The following is a 21505-nucleotide window of genomic DNA, read 5'->3' as shown; positions in this document are numbered from 1 at the left end:
TCAGAGATTAATGTGTGGAAGTAAGGAAAACAGATGACCAAAGCCTGACTCACATTGAGAGAGAGGTTTGCAAGGGAGCTGAAAGTAATATCTAATTCCTAGTCTGCTTTGTCAGTTTTTACACAGATCCAGTATGAAACAGTAGCTTCAGAAAGCATTAGGAGGGTTCACTCCCATGTGCAGTTTTGCCGTTTATGTGCATGAAAATATGTATGAGAATGTATGTGTCACATATATGACACTCACTTTATTTAAGTGCTTAAAGTTTTACCTTATTCTAGACAGATAAACAACTCCACTAGATTCAGTGATAATACTGTACACACAGTTGTATATTTGATGAATAGGAAGGTTTTACTGGAAAGAGAGAACTGACCTGGTTTCAAATGCTATTGTAATCGTTTATCTTCATCATAAATCGTATTTCATAGACAGGAGAGGTGACAAGCAGGTCTCTTGTACCTAGGGAGAGAAAAGAAATCAAAGGTCTATAATATGCAGAGATATTTTCAAAGATCTTGAAACTGGATACTTGAGAGAGCTATTTTTTACTTTTGTCCTTCAAAGTAGGTGAATATCTTATTTTTATTGCCACTGGGTATCCAAAAGTACATATGGTATGCTCAGTTGCCAATGCAATCAGACAGTGCTCCAAAAAGAGAGATGCTAGCTGTCTTTTTCTGTTACATGGTATGAGAAATGAAAACAAACTTATTTTCTAATTCTTTTTAAAAACAACTCATTTTCTGACATGGTGTCAGAAGTATGACTTAAGACATCAACATCTTTATTCAGAACATAACCAAGTTAGTTTTATTAGCGATATATTCATATAAGTGTAAGGATTCAGCTTGGGAATTACACTATGTGTTACTTAATACCCATTTTATGCATTTAGATAGCATGGTAAAAGATTAGTGAAAGAGGATTGAGAAGAGGTTAATTTACTACATGCACAACTTGGATTGCTAGCAATAAAAATGATTAATGACAACCAACTCATGAAGAAGCAAAGCTGCAGTCAGCATAGCCCTTTTGAATTAACTTTGTTTCTTCTAAGAGAAGAATAGCTTTTGTATCCAACTTCAGCCAATTAGACTCTGAAAGCATAATGATAGAAGTCTTTCATGTACTTCCTTTATTTTTATCCACATATTTCTGTTGTGTCAACTCAAACAGCTGTTTGCAACACAAAACAAAACAAACAAAACAACTAAACTGAAAAGAAACTTGAATGCTTCCAATGCATCTGACTTTGAATAACATTAGTGAATCAATGCCTTGAATCATGACTGCACTATGTGTACTAAAAGCAGTGGAAATACAAACAGCACATAAATTCCTCTGATTACCAGAGAAAAAAAATAAATAAATCAGAGACTAAACAGATAAACTGATAGCCCCCCCACACACCTTTTTTTTTTTTTTTTTTTTTTTTAAATGTAGCTTTTCTATTACTGTAACTTGATTTATGTTTTCCCTTCTAATTCCCACAATGTAACTTATAGCATTAAAATGATGCTGCAGCACAAAGCCTCAGAGTAGTAAGTGATCTCTGCAGGTACAGCTACACGTTGACTTACAGGCATGTCAGAGCATAGTTGGTACAGACTCTATGTATGTGCCAATTAAATAACTGTCTAATTTTGGGGGCTCAGAGAAATATCTAATATTAGCATTTTAAGTATTAGTATATGCAAACTGTTTGTGTAGTCCTGGGAAACATAGAGTAGAAGGAATAAAATAAAATAAAATAAAATAAAATAAAATAAAATAAAATAAAATAAAATAAAATAAAATCCTGAATTAAACTGCAAGAGGTCAGTTTAACCTGCGACACACATCATTATGAGTACTTAAAGTCCAAACTGAACTGACACATTGTCACAACCATGTGACAATCTTATAAATCTTATGCATTTTCCAGCTTTGTTTATTTGCTTTAAAGCAGTCACAAGTTTAGCCTGTAATTTCACCTAGTCATGCCATAATCTATACATTTCAGAGAAAATTGGATTCTTCTCTGGCACAAGAGCTGCAAAATGTATAAAAAATTAAATTGATTCTGCTATAAAGAGATATTACACCAGGTGAACTACAGATAGGACATATTAAAGTAAAACAAAACAAAACCGCCACCACGATAACAACAAAACACCTTAAACAACACATAAGATTCTACTATGGGAATAAACTGAAAAATGCAGAGGAAGAACAGGGACCAAGACTATTGGTGAATATAACAAAAATACAATATGAATACATTAAATTCACCCATGTATCAATACAGCAACTGCTTTCCCAATAGATTTATGTTATTTCTGGAAAAGTATCAGCCTATAATATTTGTAAATGTATTTGCTGCTACATAGGCAGATATAGCATTCATTCCACTTTATCTGAAAATGGTATTAGAGTTAAAACAAAAAAAAAAGGAACATATCTTCAGTTAAGAGTCAGAGAACAGTACTCACACACTGTTCAGACAAGAAAAAAAATCTGAAAGGAAAAAAAAATCCTTCCATCAATTCACAAAGGAATAATGCTGTTTACTAAAGTGGGAGTTGGACTAGAAAAATATAATAAAAATACTCCAATGTGCTCTCATTATTCTTTCCTGTGATTGTGAAAACAGCCTTTTCAGGAGGTTACAAAAGGTTGTGTTCACACTGTCAGTCTGAAGATCAAGGTTTGGTGTGTGAGCCAGCTCCCACTTTTAAGTTGGACTTTTCCCATGAAGCTAGTAAGAATGTGTGTCCAAGTCTAGTCTAAGCACACAGAACAATACACAGCCTTCTGAGATTAAGATTTGCACATGAATTCAAACCTAAAAAAAATGACAAAATACAAATAATTTGCATTTTTTACCTACATAATATAGACAAACACCTATACACAGAAAACATACTATTTGTAGCATATAATAAAATTTAAAATTAAAAAAAAAAAAAAACAAAAAACAAAAAACCCTTTGTCTCAAAATTTGTTGTTCACTTCCAATCACTTAAACTGGACAAAAAAAAAAAAAAAAAAAGTTTTACGAAGGAGGCATGGATTGTTTTAAAATTACTTCAATATAAGCAAAACATATACCACTTCAAATGCCAGAATCTCTGCTGCCATGACCCTCTCACCTCTAGAACTCTGTGGGGACTATACTGATTTTTTTGCTCCTCTAAATTTTATAATTATTATCAGTGTTCGCTCTTAAAGTTAATTGGGAAAATGATCCATTTTATATTGGTCATAACTCTGCAAAGCTACTTAACTTTAACCATTTATATACAAAGATTAAATCCACTGTTTTTTATAGTAAAATTATATGATTCAGCCCTGCTTTGTGTGCAAGTGAATTTTTCCCTGAAGTCTCTCACTTTGGCAGCAAATGATAGACAGGATTATGCCCACATTGCTTTTGGAAATGATTCTGCAATCTTTTTGCATGAAATAAATGAGAAATCCAATTTTTATGTTTATATTGGTCTATCTTTACTCACTTTTCTCACAAAATAGGACATGCAGGCAAGTTGGATGACTTAGTGCTGCATTTAAGCTTTCAAAGCCCTTCACATTTTTTTTTTTCCATTTTAAAGAGCAGATTTTTCTCCCAGATATGTTTTAGCAGCTTTCGTAGAAGTCATAAAAGTCACACATTTGTAATGGAGATAAAAAATGTTTGCTATACAGCATAAGCATATGGAAGAATTTGTATGTGTTTTGGAAAGTTTAAATGCCCGTGTACAGCTATAGTTTGTGACAGTGGTGCAAAATACTTCTTGAAAGTTCTGTGGTTAACTGTACCACATATAGTAAAGTCAGTCTGAACTAATTCACCAAAAAAAAAATAAAATACACTAATTAGCTTAAAAATATCCTCCTTTCCACTTGGAATATCAGGTTTCTATTCCAAGCAGTTTTGCTGAAAAATCACAGCCTTTCCACATAGCATTTTAACAGAAAGATTAAAAGCATGAACTGAGCAGAGTAAAGACAGAGTTATTCACCAAACTTCAAGTTGGAAAATGAGACTATTTGCAAGTACAGCCCACAAAATTGACACTTTTGACCTTAGATGGGCTCAAATCTAAGCTCCTTTTCTGCAACTTCAACAGCTAAGAAAAATCCTTAAGGTTTTTTACAATAATACCTTACAAGTAAACACCTCTGCCCCGATCTTCTTTTCTAAGGAACAGCTGGGATGTCCCTCTGTTGTACTCGTTCCTTATCTCCTGAGTGCAATTTTCTGATATATATCTGCGGTTGGTCAAACAGTTCAGAAAGATGAAAATGAGAGAAGAACTTAATTTCATGTTATTTTCATCACACTGAATCAGAAATGCCTCACAATGGAATAATTGCTATCATTTGATAGCAATAGCTATCATTTGCTACCTATCCCCTAGCTCTGAGTTTCTGATGGCTGTTAAAAATCATCAGGAACCTGAAACTGGCATGTGTTATTTGGTGTCAGGTTTAATGTATGTGCAGTCACATTCCAAACAAATAGCTATACTCAAGAAAAAAGCTAATAATTCTTCAGAATAAAAGTGTCTGAATCTGTACTTACAGTCTACTTCAGGCCACAGATAAGAGATACCTTGGAAAGGTTCTCTGTACTGTCCATCACTTTCAGTTAGACATTCAACCTTTTGACAAAATTGTAGATCTTGCTCTGTGCTGGGAACTCACTGCAATACAGAGGGCAAGATTGTTTTTATGGCTCTATTGCTGTGTGGTAAACAAAACTAATGGTCCCAATTTTTTGATTAGTCTAACTACATTATGGCCACATTGTGACATAGCAATCAGATAAATCAGCAAGCAAGAGGAAGCTAGGTCAGATGCAAGCCCAGTGCAAAAGAAACAGAGCGGGTTTGTCCAACAGAGTTTGAATCTCAGGCATAATTTTGACCATGCTTTTTGTCAAATGCTGCATAACATCTAAAAGATTTTGTGGGGGATATCTTCCCACAATGAATACGAAACCTCCGGTACATTCCTAGACAAACTAGAACAAAGAAATGAAACAAACCAACAAACAAACAAAGCCAACCTTCTGAAAACCAACCACTTGTCAAATTAAACAAAAAACATGACTATTCATTCCTTGTAAGGTAACCAGGAACCAGTGTCTGTGCTGCTTTTGTGCATGTATTTTCTCAGTTTGTGTTGTTCATCGTGGAATACCTTGGAGAACTGGCAAATACCTAGTGGCAGATCACTAAAGAATTATTACAGAATATCCTCCCTATGGGATACTTTCCAAGTTGCACTAAATCTCAAGGTTGATTGCAAAACCTGAAAGATATTGTTTTTTTTTTAGTGGCTTCAGGTAGATTTAAAGCTTTGAGGGCTGATAAGAGCTTTAGGAAGAAAACGAGCAAAGCTCTCTATATTTTTTTTTTATTTATTTTTTAATTTTTTAATCAAAGCAGGTCAAAGCTTTGCAGCTTTTCATTTCCACTCCATGGCTCCAAATATGATTTCTTACACATACAGCACAAAGAATACCTTTGAAACAAAAAGTTCCTGAGTAAGGTCTAATGCTTTCAGTACTAGGTAGCTCATAGACTGATTTTCAGTGGTACTCAACACATGAAGTTTTCAGTGTAATTGATGTGAAAGCAGGACCAGTGAGGCAAATCAATAAATCTCATCAGTGAAAAGATAAGAAAATTTTAAACTAGTTCTCCTTGAGAAAAAAACAAACAAAAAAAAAGATTTTTAAAAAAGCAAAAAAGTTTCCCAATCTCTCACTGTTTCTTTAAAGAGATATTAGTTACTGATAACTCTGATACAAAAAAAAAAAAAAAAAAAAAAAAAAAAAAAAAAAAAGTAATAAAAAGGGAATAAACAAGGGAATAAAAAAGGGAATAAAAGGAAAAATTCTCCACCCCCCATCCCCCCCCCCCAAAAAAAAAAAATAATAAAAATCAGTAATACCTGATAACCTTAACATATTAAGATTTAAGAGATTATTTGTAAGAGTTTTTCCCTGCATGCTCAGATATGTCATAAAACAAAGCTATATCTATGGATGTACTCATTAATTCAACACTCCACATCTTCCTTTTTCTTTGGCTATTTCACAGGAACAATACACGATTCTTTTGCTGACAGATAATATAAGTATTTTGTTCACATATAAAAAAGTTTGAGTAGTTCTGCTCTAAGTTAATTTAGTCATGCTGGTGACCTGTGGTGTTTTGTGTGAGAAAAAGTAACTAAATTCACATTTTAAGCCACAAGAATCATCAAATGAATCAGCAAATATTTGCCACCTAACCTACACAGTTATGGAGAGAGAGAAAATGGCACAATGTGGTTAAAGGAAAGTTTATTACTTTTATAACACACCCCTAAACACTTCATTATATTGGCTTTACCCTTGTTTTTATTCTTTCTGCAGTTTTTCTTGGGATTCACAGAAACATATCAGACTACAACCTTTTATTTCCTTTTTCAAACTATAAATATTGAAAAAATACTATATTGCTCAAATTGAAAGTAGACTTTAACATTATAAATTGAAGGTGTTTGGGGACTGATTCATAACACCATGTATGACTGTGTTTAATCCAATTTGTCATGCTTGGAACACGCATATAGTAGCTAAGACTTTGTGTGTTGTTTTTCCATGATGAAATCAGACTATTTCCTAGCAGAAAAAGCCACTGTAAGAATATAAAAAGCCTTAAGTCAGTAGGCTTTGTAACAAACAAAGCTCAGAGTTTCCTACTTTATTTAGATGTTTACTCAGCCTCTTTAATATATCTTTGTTATGATATAGCTTGAATACAGCTCAGAAAGCTGTGTCTAAATACTGTTAGAAGAATTAATGGATTTTAATTCTACAAATCTCCAAAACAACAGCAAAAGCAAACAACAACAACAACAACAACAACAAAAACAAACCACTAGCCTACACAAAATCTAATGTGGTCTCTTGCAGCATGGATGGATTTGAATGTTGTATACCAGAAGTTAACATCCTAGTCCCTCCCCTCAATATATAGTAATTTTTATTTATTCTATTTTTTAATATTCACTTGTAATAAATACAGAAATAATAAGAAATAATGTAAGAACATTCCAGCCATGTTTCTCCAAAGCATAAATATAAATATTTATCTGTTTGGCATATTTTTTTAAAACAAATGCATAACATTGGGTAGTGCCATAACCACTCTGCAAGCACTCATAAGCACGGTGGCAAGGTCTCTTAACCTGATACTATTTTTCATGATAGTCAAACAGGCAACTGACATTAAATTCTTATTATTTTTTAATCATATTGTTCAGGAAGAATGTTACTACTACATCTATTAACATCTATAGGTTTAATAACTTTTCCTTATTCTTCCAGTTTGCAAAAAAACAATACTGATATTTGGGCTATTTTGCTTTACTTTCCAATAAACATAATTTTGGCATGAGGACTGTAGCAAATTATCTAGAAAATTCAGGAACATATCTGATGATACTTTCCATGTGAGGCTGATGAACATACATTTGGATTCACAGTCATCCATAGAGTTATACTGATCTATACCAGCAGAATTCTGGCATTTAGGTGGCAAGGAGGAATGGAATGAGCAAAATACAAAACAACTTTTTTCCAATTTTTATGATATATCTAGAATTGTCCAGTCATTATTGCCATTCCAACTTGATTATCTATAAGTTAGTACATATTTTGATATATAATATTTGAAGGGTCCATTTTGCCCCCCCTGCTGTTTAGGCACTGAAAATATTAATCATATGTAAATGACTAAGGGAAAACATATCTTACTGGTATGATTTTTTATAGAGATACAGTGAACACCTTGGTTATTTGTCCCTCTGTACCTAAATTTTAGGAAACAAAAGATAAACTAATGTTTCTCACTTGGTTCCTATCTGTTAAAAAGAAATCAGTGAAGTGTAAATTTGGTTTTGTTTCAGGATGAAATGAAAAACAAACATCCAGTTTTTAATTGCTTGGTCCTCCACCATGTGTATGGTTTCTTCATCCTTTGCACACACTTTCTGCAGTCACAGTCTGTGAACACTGCTAATCAACACAATTACCATCTCCTATTGCATTTTCATCAGAAGGTTGGTATAGGGGGATTGTATAATCTTGATTATGTATTGATTTTTTTCAATGTTAACATTCTCCTCTGAAATGGAGTCATGAACCTGACTTCAAATTTAAATAACTGCATTGTCATTAATGAAAAAGTAACACATCATAGTAATTTAAAGGGAGCACAAATGAATGTTTGAATACTCATCTACCTTTATGAACTAAGAGGTGATGATACAGCACTCATTTTGTCAGAGATTTTTTATTTAATTTAAGGATTTTTAAAGTTAATCTTCACCATGTTAGAAAACAACAGCAAGACACCAAATAAACAGCTGCAATTGCAGTTGTAATTTTTGTAGCCACATCAGCTTGATTCTCCCTAACATGTGTATGATCACATCCCTGTCTTGAAATTACATAGATTCCCCAGTCACATCACCATTAGAAAGATTGTGCTAATCAGTTCTCCCCACTTCCAGCAGTGCTTTTCAGCAGTTTTAGAAAATCTCTAAACACAGAGAGGAGTGAAAAGTTGTGCAACTGTGGAGGGGGAAGAATAGAGAGAAAGACAGTACTCAGGAGGACATGGATTACTTCACAACAAATTTTTGTTTGAAAAACAGCAGGTGCCAAAGGGTAATAAAATTGAGTAGAAAGCTGAAATGAATACAAGTGTTGTGAATATAGTGAAAGTGTATGGCAGCGCTATTCTGCAATGAGTCTAACTTAATAGACATTGCTTTGCTGCTAGTTTACAGTATTCATTGGAATTAAATATTAAATTCTGCCATATCTCAGTTATAGGCCTTTATGAATCCACCTTTGAGTAAATTGACAGTTCTAAAGCAATACCACAATATCATTAATCTATGCACAGGTGGTGTCCCCATCACAGTCTGAGCTTTGCATGGTGCAGTGGAGATGTACGTTCATAAGTTTTACAGTTTCAAGATTAGGTTGTCTTTGAACTACATTATCACTGTTTACAGTTAGAGATAAAATATGACATCTTTCAAAAAGCAAATTTTAAAGATAGATGCACTTTAAGGTCAACTGAAAATGTTTCACTGCAGTAGCACATGTTTAAGCTTCTTAGCAACAGCTTAAAGCAAATATTATGGTTAAATGAATAGCTCTGGATTGAGATGCACTGCAAAACCTAAGGGAAGTATTCATATGGTGGGAGACATAGCACTCTCCATGTGTTTGATACCATATACGTCAAAGTAGGACACCAAATATGTCAAAGAACTTGGATAGCATGAAGCTCTGTAAGCAGAGAATTACATAGATAAAACTGCTAAGCAAACATTTTATTTTGTTCTAACTAGATAACCCTTAATTTCTGAGAAAAAGTGAATGAATAATAGTCTCTATAAAACAAAAAGGTGTAATGTATAATTCCCTATTTCTTTTTTAGTCTAAAATAGTTTAAAAGACATAGGAATAATTGCCTCAAGGAGAATGTGTGCATGAAAGAATGCATTACTTAGATCATGAAATATTTTCTAAGACATTACATGCTGATGATAGTAGATGTAAGAGTCATAGTCTCATCTGGAAAATGCAGGTCAACCTTCTAGCATGGGTCTCTTACTTTTTAAATTTCTTTTCTATTCTGTATACAAACAATAAGGGCTTAAATTATCCTATTTTCCCCTTTCCCTCAAAGCATTTAAATATTTGTTTCCATGAGTGTTGTTTTTAAGTCAAAACAACAGATTAATAGGTTCCTACCTCAGTTCTGATTCTTAAAATAAGTACATTTGTTACATTTGTTACCTCCCTATCATATAAAACCATGTCCTATTTGATTTTTTTTTTTTTTTTGATGAAGTGCAACTTCACTGTAATTTCTGTCTTCTGGAATGGAAATTGTCTATCTTCCCTTCATACTTACTGACTGAATTAATTTCCGTTTTCTTCAGATATGGTTATTTCCATTTCCACTAGTTATCTTGTTTCCATCCTCATGCTTCACCTTATCACTCTTACTGAAAACTTAGCTAATGTATTCCTTCAGTTCAGGGGTAATATCTTGATCAGCTCTAATCTCATCTTCATTGTCAAAGCATAAAGATCCTATTTTATTTTATGACTAAAGGACCATTTGTATCAGTTTTAATTTCCCTCCTAAAGTATAATTGTGTTTTTCTTTTGACAATTATTATTAGTTTAATCTGATGGTCCCTCACCTTCAAGATACAGCCTTTTGGGACATAAATTCCACTGTTTTCTGTAGGCTGTGTTTTTTTTTTTTTCCTAATATCCTTTCTTCCATTTAGGATTGCAACATTTACCTTGAAGGGTTCCTTCACACCCCCTCCTTACCTATAATACAAGATGTGTTGTTACCAATGTTATGCTCCCACTACAAATACTTGCTAGGTGTCACTCATAGCAGTTGCCAGTCACTCACATTAAATTTCTTGACTGAGTCATTGAGTGAGTTTAAAACAGAAAAATTAGAAAGATGTAAAATGCACTCCTTCAAACAAAGCAAAGCAAAACAAAACAAAGTAAAATAATATAAGAATATCACCTTATTGTCCGTCACAAAAATTATCATCATTCATGATGAAATTTTGCAAAGCTTTTTGGACCATAGATATTTTTGAATGAATACAGAGGAATAAACCAACCAACACTCAGTTAACAATGGTGAGCTACATTTGACTGTTCGTCACTTGTCTTTCCTTTAGACATGAGACATCAGAAAAAAACTAAACCAACCCCCCCCCCCACACACACACACACACAAAAAACAACAACCAAACAAAAAACTGCTAAGTAAGAAATTGTTCACATAGTAATGATGGAACAGTTTTTCATCATAGTAATGATGACAGTTTTGCATCATAGTAATGATGCAACAGAATTTCACTTTGGGACTTTGTTTTCTTCCAAAAGAAAGCATTTTTACAGCTCTTGTGCTACATCTGCATTTAATCTGACTGTTGTTATTAAAAAAAAAAAAAAAAAAAAAAAGACAACCTACATGGGCAAGAAATTATGAAGAGATGTTAGGGACTGAAGAGCCCCTCTTTTTCCCTGCTTCAGGATAAAGACAGTATATTAAACCAATCTAAGAAGAAGGAAACTTTTCCTTAATTTTCAGAAGCGTTGCTGTATTTTATTAAATAGAAAAATTCCCTTTACAAAACATGAAACCTTCCATGGGAACTGCGTAGCTAAGATGTCCTTTAAAGAACACAAACAGCTTCTCCTGAGACTTGAAAGATAATAGAGATGTTGATATAACAGGTCAATTCGATGTAAAATAAAGAAAGTCTACTTTATATTGACGTATAATGGAATAGTCCCACTGACAGATCAGGAGCCTTAACCATTCTGCAAAACTCTGTCTTCATAGTGACATCTTTGTCATTTCATATTGAACCAGTGCGTCTCACATCTCTATGAGAAGCCAATAACTATTTGTAATATAATGCACCTGATACTGTGGCCAAATGCTTTTCTGGCTGAAATCGTCTATTTTGCAAAGAACGTGCAGCTAATTCAATTTAACAGGTAGCTTTTCTTAAAATTGAACCAGTCTTAGCTTCTGCATAGAAGGTAATTTTTCATTCTGATGTCCTTTTTAACAGCTTTGTTGTTGAATACTTTAGATACCACTTGGATTCCCAAGACAAAATCAGTTAGAATGCACAAAATATTTCACTCTGAGAAGTAACAAGTTTAAATTTTACTATTTTCCTATTTACGTCCTAGATCTCATTTCATAGACTATCTTCAGTTTTTGTTCCAGATTTGTCAGAGTAAAAACAAACTAACTAACAAACAAACAAACAAACAAAACTTCTAAAAATAAACTAGTGTGTCTGTCAGTCAAAAAAAAAAAAAAAAAAAAAAAAAAGATTCTTGGCATTGCTATTGTTTCTGATCTTTTGCTTCTGACTTCTAAATGCAATTCTGTCAGAATTACAACGAAAGAAAACATTGCACATGTATTTTTAAAATAAACATCTGTGGAGGTTACCTAAAGAAGCTTTTGCAAGCAAATAAATGTCATATGACATACAGGAGAATTCCACAAATTTCTTTAGGTCCATCATGTTCTACAGTGAGCTACCAGGAGTTGACAGTTCTGCTGCTCTCAAACCAAAATGTCTCCTCTCCTTCCTCTCCCCTGCCACCCACTGTCACTGCACTAATATGGAAGACCAATTTTGAAAATGTGCCTTTCCAAAATATTCTCTTTAAGGTATGTTATTAAAGTTTTGTCCCTATTTAGATTTTTGCTATAATAACTTCAGATGGAAGCATGGGTGCATTTACTAAGAGATACTGTGGGAAATCGGATGCAAACTACCAATAGAAGATGTGTCTATGATGGTGTTCATTTCTTATATTTTGCAATCTTCTGTTACTTAATTAACATCTGAAAGTGAAACTAATTAGAAACAGTTGAACCTATTATATTGGCTTTCTAGAGAGAAAATATGAACAAAAAGAGAACTGGGGGGATTATACAGAATACCTTTTTAAAAACTGTTGCACATTTCATCTTTGAAAGATCAGAATCTCACTAAGTTTTTGATAGGTCCCTAGAGCAGCAAAGGCTGATTCTGGAAATTCTGAGAAGAGCAAGAAGCAGAGATATTTTTCCTAGGGATTTGAATATTTACTGTAATCCAGGAAGCAATTAAAAAGTTGTTAAACAGAGAAAAAATCTGAAGGAAAAGACATGCCCTGAAAAGCCACATTAGGCATCAGGGAGAACTCTTCAAATCTTTTATTTTTGTATAGTCTTTTTCATAAATTTCTCTGTTTTAAGAGAATTCATTTTTCCAACAGTACTACTAATAAATCTTAGTTTGAGACTAGCACACAGAGAATCCCATACCCCACCTTATAAAGTTATACCACTATATATTGATACACACATGTATATTCTACCTATATTTATAAAGCATATAACATATATATATATATATATATATTTTCATTTGTTTGGAGAGGAGTGTACTTTTCAGAGATATTTGTGTAAGTGAAATGGACTTTGAAATGATGACTTTTTTCAAAGATATTTTAATCTTAGGACAGATTTTCCCAAAACAGTTTCTGATATCTTAATCTCTATAGACATTTGATGCACCATCTAGGTGGAAAAGACAAAATTTACTTGCACATCATTTACTTGCTCATCAATCTGACAACATCCACAGATCAGGCATGCTGTGGAAAACACAAAAGCACCATGATTATGCAAAATGATTCTGGTTTAGTTTATATATCCCGCAACAGCAATTTAAGTTAAGACAACTGATGTACCATACAGTTAAATCACATTTGCCTTCTGTTGAAGAAATTTGTCAACTTCTCCTAGATATCTTAAGTCATAATTTGAACCTAGAGAGGAAATCCATGAGAAACAACCCCACAATAAAATAAATAAATAAATAAATAAATAAATAAATAAAAATTCTAAGTCCAGATTTTGAACATTTACTTTATACCACCTTCTAACTTACAATTTACCTATTCCTTGCCATTCTACCCACAAGTGCTAAGAGCAAATTGGGAGCTCAGACCTCATTATGTTTAACATAATGTCTCTGCTAATAAAAATTCTCCATCACTTGAAACCTGGTACTTTTTATAACTACTAAGCCCCAAAACATTGTTTAGACAATCAAAGACACCATGATCACAAGAGAGAGTGATTTGATGTAAAATTATAGAATGAAACTACATTAATGGTGTATTTTTACATCTCTTTCACTAGAGGCTGAGACTGGGAACACTGCAGGCCAGATGCAACTTTTTTTCAGAAGATCTTCCGGGATATACTACACAGGAATAGAATCTCCAACTGTGGTCAACTGAGGGGTTTTTATTAGATTTCACACACTGAAACATGTATTTTTAATACTGGGATGACATAAATTCCTAAATGTTAATAAATTCCTAAATGTCAAACTAACTACACCCTGTTGGAAAGGCAAGACCATATCCTAGAACAGCTAAAATTGGTATCTTTTACTATCCATACCTCTTATTCTGCTGTAATAATCAGACACAAAGAGTAAGTTTTCAGTGGTTGTCATTCAATAAGAGATTTACACTGAAGACTTTTTTTCCCCACCATCAAATTCATGAATAAGACATGAGTAGAATGAAGAGCATGTTAAATCAATATTATAATTAGCAGAGGTCAATTAGAGAGTTCTTGGCTATCAGTTTCAAACATTTCTTCTCTCAAATAAAGACTTTGTCAACTGACAGCATGTTCAATACCAAATATCTAAATGTAAAACTCCTTTAGAACAGAATTTTCCATGCTCTTAAAAGCTATTATTTTTTGTATTTACAGTACATTACAGCTCAGACACTATAAAACCTTTTCTTCACAATATTATGGAATTATTTTAAAAAGCTTTTAACAATTTTAAAAATATTTACTGAGTTTTTTCATAGAACATGCAGACTTTATCAAAAACAAAACAAAAACACAAAACATTAAAAACCACTGATATAACCCAGAGTTAAGCACCTGTATGAAATTCTAAAAGGCATATATATGATATATATCAAATCTCCCATCCCTCAATCAGAGACTACAAATCCAAGTGATAGTGCATGCAAGAAACTAGCCTCACAACCATTTAAACGATTAGCATCATATGTTTATTTCAATATTTTGTTGCATTTCCATTTCTTAAGAGCATTACACCTCGTTACACCTACAGTACAAGGGAAAAAGAAGAATCCAACATAGACATCTTTCCCAAAAGTATTTATATTATTATTATTATTATTATTATTAATATTATTTTGCTAAAAATGGGGATGGAAAGTGAAAGGGAAAGGGTAATGAAACTGAAAAAAGGAGGAGCCCATAAATTGAAATAAATCCCAATCTTCTTTTTAAATCTTGAAGGTATTTCTAGGAGCATAGAATTGATCTATTTTCAGGTTTAACATTTCATTTCTCACAATGTATTTTTCAAAAAAAAAAAAAGGTTCTGTCAACTAGAATCATGTAACAGATCATCAGAAGATACAAACTGTTAAATCTCTCTTTATAACAAAACTGTCTATATGGGTCATCCAAGACACTTCAAGTGGAAAAACACTGAATTTCCTTGCATTTCTCTTACAACTTGACCTTCAGTTGTTTTGCAGAGGGGCCAAACCCAAACAAATCACAATACCATATGCTGCTTTCTTTCTTGTGTTAATAATTAAGCTACACTCTTGAAAGCTGCTTAATTCTTTTGATTCATTTATGCCCCTGTGCTTTCTTCTAGAATAGAAACATTTACATTTTAGACTCTTCTGGTCTTTTCATCCCATTCCAGTGTTTATTGAAGCATCTTAGCAGAATGTTTTCTAGAGACCTTAACCAAAGACATTTATGGCTCATGTTCTGATGACTAGCTCACTAATAGTTCAATGTCCTTCACAGAAAGTTGTTTTTATGTTCTAATCATCTTTCCAGAGGCCAGAAACGTAAACCAGGTCATTATGAGTTAATTCAAATCAATGTCCAATGACTTCCTAATTTTCATTTCACACTTGATGGCTTTAGCGTCTGCTGTTGGCAACAGTTCTACTGAGGTACCCTTTAGTAGATATTCTTGGGGAGTTTTTTCATCTTTCTGAAAACATGTTTAATCAACAGGGCAGTAGCATGAACACATACCACCATTTCCTGCTAAACTACCCGGAAGTGTAAATTCTCTTTATTTAAGCATTTCTGGTCTAAAACTTCTCTAGCACTGAATAAATGCAGGACAGAAAAAAAAAAAAAAATCAATAAAAATTTAGGCTTAAGTTTCATTCCAAGTGTGCGTTCAATTATATTTACTTGCTAAGGAGCAAAATTATCAAGAAAAAAAATGGGGGTCCTGCTGGCCTTTGATAAAGGTGGTGCTCTCAGCTGGTGGATGTAAAACCCAACACATTTCTTTGAATGCTCAATCAGCTTTTGCTATTCTAAAGGAACCAGGTTGCAGTTGTCCTCTGAGAGCTGTGTTGAAATCTGGTGGTTATTTCAGATAACCTCTACTCTTCTCATTCCTTTATCTATTCCTTATTGTGTAGCATACCTACCCAAGTCACTTCTCAAACAAAGGAATGTAATTTGTTTTACTTAATTTTATCCTTATAATTCTAAGTAAAACTTTAATTATTCAGTGTTAGTCTGTCACTTCTGTTCTGTTTCAGACTCACCCAGTTAAGAATGGTAGCTTCATTCTGAGGCTCCTTGAGGATTTAGTTTTCTTTGAACAGAAGAACCATAGCCTTTATTTAGATTCTGTTGGATCTAGAAATGATCATGTAATCTTAACAACAACACAAATTCATGATTTAGGGCATAATGATACCCAAGTAGGCTGTTCACACAAATTTAATTAGTGCTTACAAGCATAAAATGAATCAGTGTGTGTTAGTTTATTATTGTAATCCTTTCTGTGTTTTTTCCTGTTTAAATACACATCACATTGCTAACTGTTTGACTGATGCTCTTGCATGTTAAATTTGTACTTCAGCTCTATATAAATATTTAACTTTCAGTTCTATATTCACTGTTTTTGTTTGTTTGTTTGTTTTTCCAGTTTTGTTAATTTCCTATTGTCAAACTATCCTTGCTTTCTAGATTGCTGTGTGATAACCACTCATAGTTTCTGTGGAAATAAATGACTTTCAGCCTTTAAGCCTTTCCTCTATTCTATGTAATCCCTTTTTTTTTTTTTTTTTTTTTTCTGCTGCTTGAAACAAGCAAATTGAAATAAGCAATTTGCCTGACAAAGGTACACATCTCCTCAACTTTAAGCTAAAAAATAATTCAGCTTTATGGATTCATACAAGCTTTTCATAATTTAACCTCAATGGCAGGTATATAAGTGAGCAGTATTAACATGAATATTATTTGACAATGATGTTTAAGTTCTATCCATATATGTTCTTCAGTGACTTTTGGTTTTGATTAAAGGACATATTTGACATCTGTCTTGATTATTTGGAACATAATTACTTAGGCTTCCCCCCCCGTCATTTTTCAGGTTTTATCATAAAGCAGCTATTATTAGTTTCCTGCAAGTGCTGATATTGCATCTCACACCTAGCAGACTTCCTAAGTATTTATTCATATTTTCAGAGGAATGCATATAGCCATAAATACCCTCCCACTTTTTTTTTTTTTTTTTTTTTTTTTTTTTTTTTTTTTTTTTTTTTTTTTTTTTTTTTTTTGATATTGCTGTGCCTAATATTATATCTAACTGATGTACAGGAAAAAAATACCCATAAAGGAACAATACATTTTAGAAGCAATGGGAACCAAATGATATAAAAAAAAATAAAAACTATTTTAATAGATTTGACTTTTTAAGATACTGCCAGTGAGCTTGACAGACAATAAAGCACTCCTATTAAATTTCATGTCTTGGAAAACCTTTCTGTTAAGGAAACATACTGTACCGAATATTTCTGTACATGTTGCTAATGAAGGGTGAGATTTTCTGCTGGCCTGTCTTTTTCTATCCAGTGATAACTGCACATTGGTTTCTTAAACTAAATAGAAGGTTGAGTTTCAGACCCCCCAGTTCGGCTTCCCTGAGAATGATGAGGCCGAAGTGCAACAGTGGAAGCTCTGAATTTCCATGAGGGAGATTTGGAGCAAGCAGCTTATTTTATGGATATAAGAGATTTACTTAAGTATAAATAGTTTTGAAATAATTTGGTGTACACAGATGTTTTACTTACTTTTTTTTTTTTTTTTTTTTTTTTTTATGTATTCATAATAAGCACTCTTTCATGCCTCTAGAGTTTGAAAACTCCCTGCCTTCTGTAAAAAAAAACCTGTTGTCCAAGAATAAGTCACTTTCAGTGGTTTTCAATGTTGGTTTAATCCAGGCTGAGGGTGATTTAGATCTACTTACTCATACAAGTCTTAATTCTTTGCTGCTTACTACTTTTAGGTTTAGTACTTCAAGACCAGTACCATTAACTAGTACCAAAATGAACAAGGCTTGAGGACTGCTTCGCAGCTTGAAGACTGAGTGCTGCTAAAAAATTAATTAGAATTTTCATTAATTATAAGCCATATCTACAGCCAGACTCTTCTTTTAAACTACTATGGTGATACAATAAAATACAAAACAAATAACAGCATAATACTGAATTTTTAAAATACCTATTTTGAGAGTACAGTAGCAGGGGATGTAAACTGTGATTCAGTGAGCAGATTTGCCATATGGTAAGCTTTTAGTGCCAGCATCAACTGAATCCCTGAAACCAACATTTCTTTTCTCAAGTCGGAATAAAAAAACTACTTGTGTGGAGAGGGGAAAAACAACATCAATCGATGGCAGATCTAATTTCAGTATAACTTACCTACACCAAATATTTTCTAAGGAAACTATCCTTGCAAATATTTTCTGGCATGAATATTAGATACGTACAGATGCTTCCAAGCTGTACAGGAGCATTGCAATACTATAGGCTCTCGTGCTTTTGCTTTCTAAAACTTGCTGCTCCATCGCTTTCTCTCAACCTAGCAAAACAGCTTCTCAGCAACTCTTCTGCAGAAGACTCCTGAGGGCTCTGACCTTCTCATTTCCCTCTGTCATGGGCATATTCTGAAATGCCAGAAATAGAGACTTCCAATCTGTACCCCTACTATGTCACAATCATCAGATTTTTAGAAAAGTATCAACTACATATATGCATATTGTGGAAAGCACTGATATCCTGGAATGGAGTAAGTGTCACATAACTTGCATGTCCCACTAGAACAGTAAATACCTGCAGCATGTGTCCTATACAAACATCTGACTACAAAACTAGAGAACTATCTTTGCTCCCAAAGTCTAACTAAGCAGACCAAGGTGCCTCTGAGATTTTCCTGGCATATAAGAAAATTAAGTGGTTCTGTGAAGGCCTGACCCTGATGTCCCAAGGAGTTATGTAGGAAAATTCTCCTGACTCCAATGGAGTTTTATCCAACTCTTGGAAAAAAAAATAAATTAAAAAAAAAAATATATATTTTTTTGAAAGTCCATCTGTTCTAAGTACTATCCTTAAATATATCTGCTACTATATATCTATATATAGTATGTATGTATCTATACATTTTGAACAACGCTTTTAGTATTACTTATTAAGCCTCAAAGTGGGCAACTGAATGTAATTGTCTCCATGCCAGAGTAGAATACAACAAAATATCTTAAATATTTTCAAGAAATGGACCAATATTGCACCACTAATTTTAGAGCACAGCTCCTCCCTGAAATGCCTGCTTTGGATAATTCAGGAAAGGAAATAGCTAGAATATCTTATTTTCCCCAAATAAATGAAACACAGAAATTCATGTGGAGCGGGAAAGAGAAAGGGAAAAGGAAAGGAAAAGGGATAATTTTAATTTGTATTAAAAAATGCTACGTAATAAAAGACTGAAAGTACATACTACAGAATGACTTACACATCTTGTACCAGTAAAATTATTATATATGGAGAACAAAGAAAGCATTATCTACTCTAAAGAGCAAGACACTGAAGAAGAAACTCTCATAACACTTTCAGCATACAACAGACACCATTAAACAGTTTGCAGATGCATACTTTTTAGTTAAGCAGAGAAAAGTTAGATACTCAACACTAGAAATTTCTTTCATCTGATTTTTATAAGATTTTGCATGCATGATCAAAATGAAGGGGAGCATACAAAAAAGGAAAATACTTCTCTTTGCAATCATATCTCTTTTTCTGAAAAAAAGACAAAAAAAAAAAAGATTATGTAAGGCTCCTTGAATAATTAAAAATCAAAAAAAATATAGGTCATGCCTTACTGAATCTTACAGAGACTTAAAAACTTTTTGAGTACTTTTTCTGTAGCTGGAGTACTTGAATGTACTGAATTAAGGTTTAATTCAGATGCACATTAAAACACATAGATCTTATCAAGCTACATGAGTTTGCTGGACTGGAATATTAAATATCTTGAGAAAAGCCAGTCCAGTGGCATTTCTGTGTTGACTCCAGGCTGAGACAGAAACTAAAAAGAATTAAACCATTTAGTTGAATATTTCAGAATTTTAAAGGAACGTTAGTCTTGCTGGAAAAAAGATGTCTCTTCCAGGCATGAGGGGATCCTATTTTACAGGAAATGTTTTATGCATCTTTATTCATTGCAGAGTTTCTTCTGTATAATACATCTGTCTTGTTAATGCAAAGTCAGTCCTGGGAATGCCTGGAGATGCTGGATTTTTTTTTTTTTTTAATTCAGAAAAAGAAAATAAGAAAAGAGAGAGAAAGCTTTAGAAATCCCATTGATGCAGAAAGGGGCAAGAAAAGTAGAAACACTACAAATATAGCCTACAAAGTGGAGAAAAAATTGGGTCCAGAAACTAGTTGGCCATTCACATGAGAGAGCACTGTTGCCTTAACAAATCTTCTCTTTTCCTTAATATAAAACCCAGTAACCATTAGAATAAATTGATCTTTCCCCAGACTTGGTTCCTTTTCTCAGCTTGGCTGTTTTTCTACACCGAGTTTTTTCAAGGGCATTTTCATTTTTGTGATCTCAGAGGGCTGTGACAGATGAACATAGTTAGCCCCAGGGTAAATACTCTGGTCCCACAGTGTCAAACAGTTGGGGTAAGCAGTATTTTTCACACTGTCTCACAACCCCTTAGAGAATATAGAAAAATTCAAATGGCATTGAAAAGCATTAGGGGAAAAAAAAAAATCTAAATAAAAAGTAGAAAAAAAAAAGGAAGCAGTGGCTCAGCTCTCTTGGGTTAGGACAGGAGGCTTGAAAGTGAAGTACTGTAGTTTCTGTGGTTGTGAGTGACTGCAAGTAAGCAGTTGCTCACTGTTTTTACTTTCCAGTGATTTTCTGGTTTTTGTTGTTGTTGTTTTCCAAGGTCAGGGGATTAAGTATTCATTAGAGTAGCCCAGACTTACACCTGGTTCTGACTCCACTTCTAACATACTTAAAAGTCATAAATAAATAAATAAATAAATAAATAAAGGTTATGTTAAAAGTGGAGTCAGAACCAGGTGTAAGTCTGGGCTACTACACTTACTTACTACATTTAAAGTTCATGGCGTCAGAACATCTTCCTTGATTTTCCAGCCCTTTTTCCTGTCTGTTACTGCACACCCCCAGGGCTTGCCTACTCTGTTCTGTAGATTCTCCATCAGCTGAGGAGCAGTGGTGACCTTTGAGGCAACCAGGTCCAACATCTTTGCTCGAGTTGACGAACATCATCCAACAAATTTGGGGGTCAGTTTGATCAGCAAACCACACTGACAGGAAGCACAAGAAATAAATCAACCAAAATGAAAATAAGAAATCAGGGCTATGAAAGAACATATCATGGAGCAATTTGGGGAGGAACTGAATTTATGAGTTTGGGAGTAGAAGTTATGGATTTTATCCATTTATAATAATTTTTATTT

General features: G+C 33.4%; 1 protein-coding gene across 2 annotated transcripts in view; it reads right to left on the bottom strand.

The window, feature by feature from the left end:
* Nucleotides 1-21505, bottom strand: part of TFPI (tissue factor pathway inhibitor) — a 189993-nt gene that overhangs the window by 92580 nt on the left and 75908 nt on the right. For both annotated transcript variants that reach the window (XM_084522921.1, XM_084522924.1), the window contains exon 2: nt 377-462. The gene's annotated coding sequence lies outside the window, so the exon portion shown is untranslated. The remainder of the gene's footprint in view (nt 1-376; nt 463-21505) is intronic.

Source organism: Aythya ferina, assembly GCF_964211825.1.
Source record: "Aythya ferina genome assembly, chromosome: 6".
Classification (NCBI taxonomy): Eukaryota; Metazoa; Chordata; class Aves; order Anseriformes; family Anatidae; genus Aythya; species Aythya ferina.
Note: the sequence above shows the minus strand (reverse complement) of the source record. Positions and strands in the feature narration are given on the sequence as shown.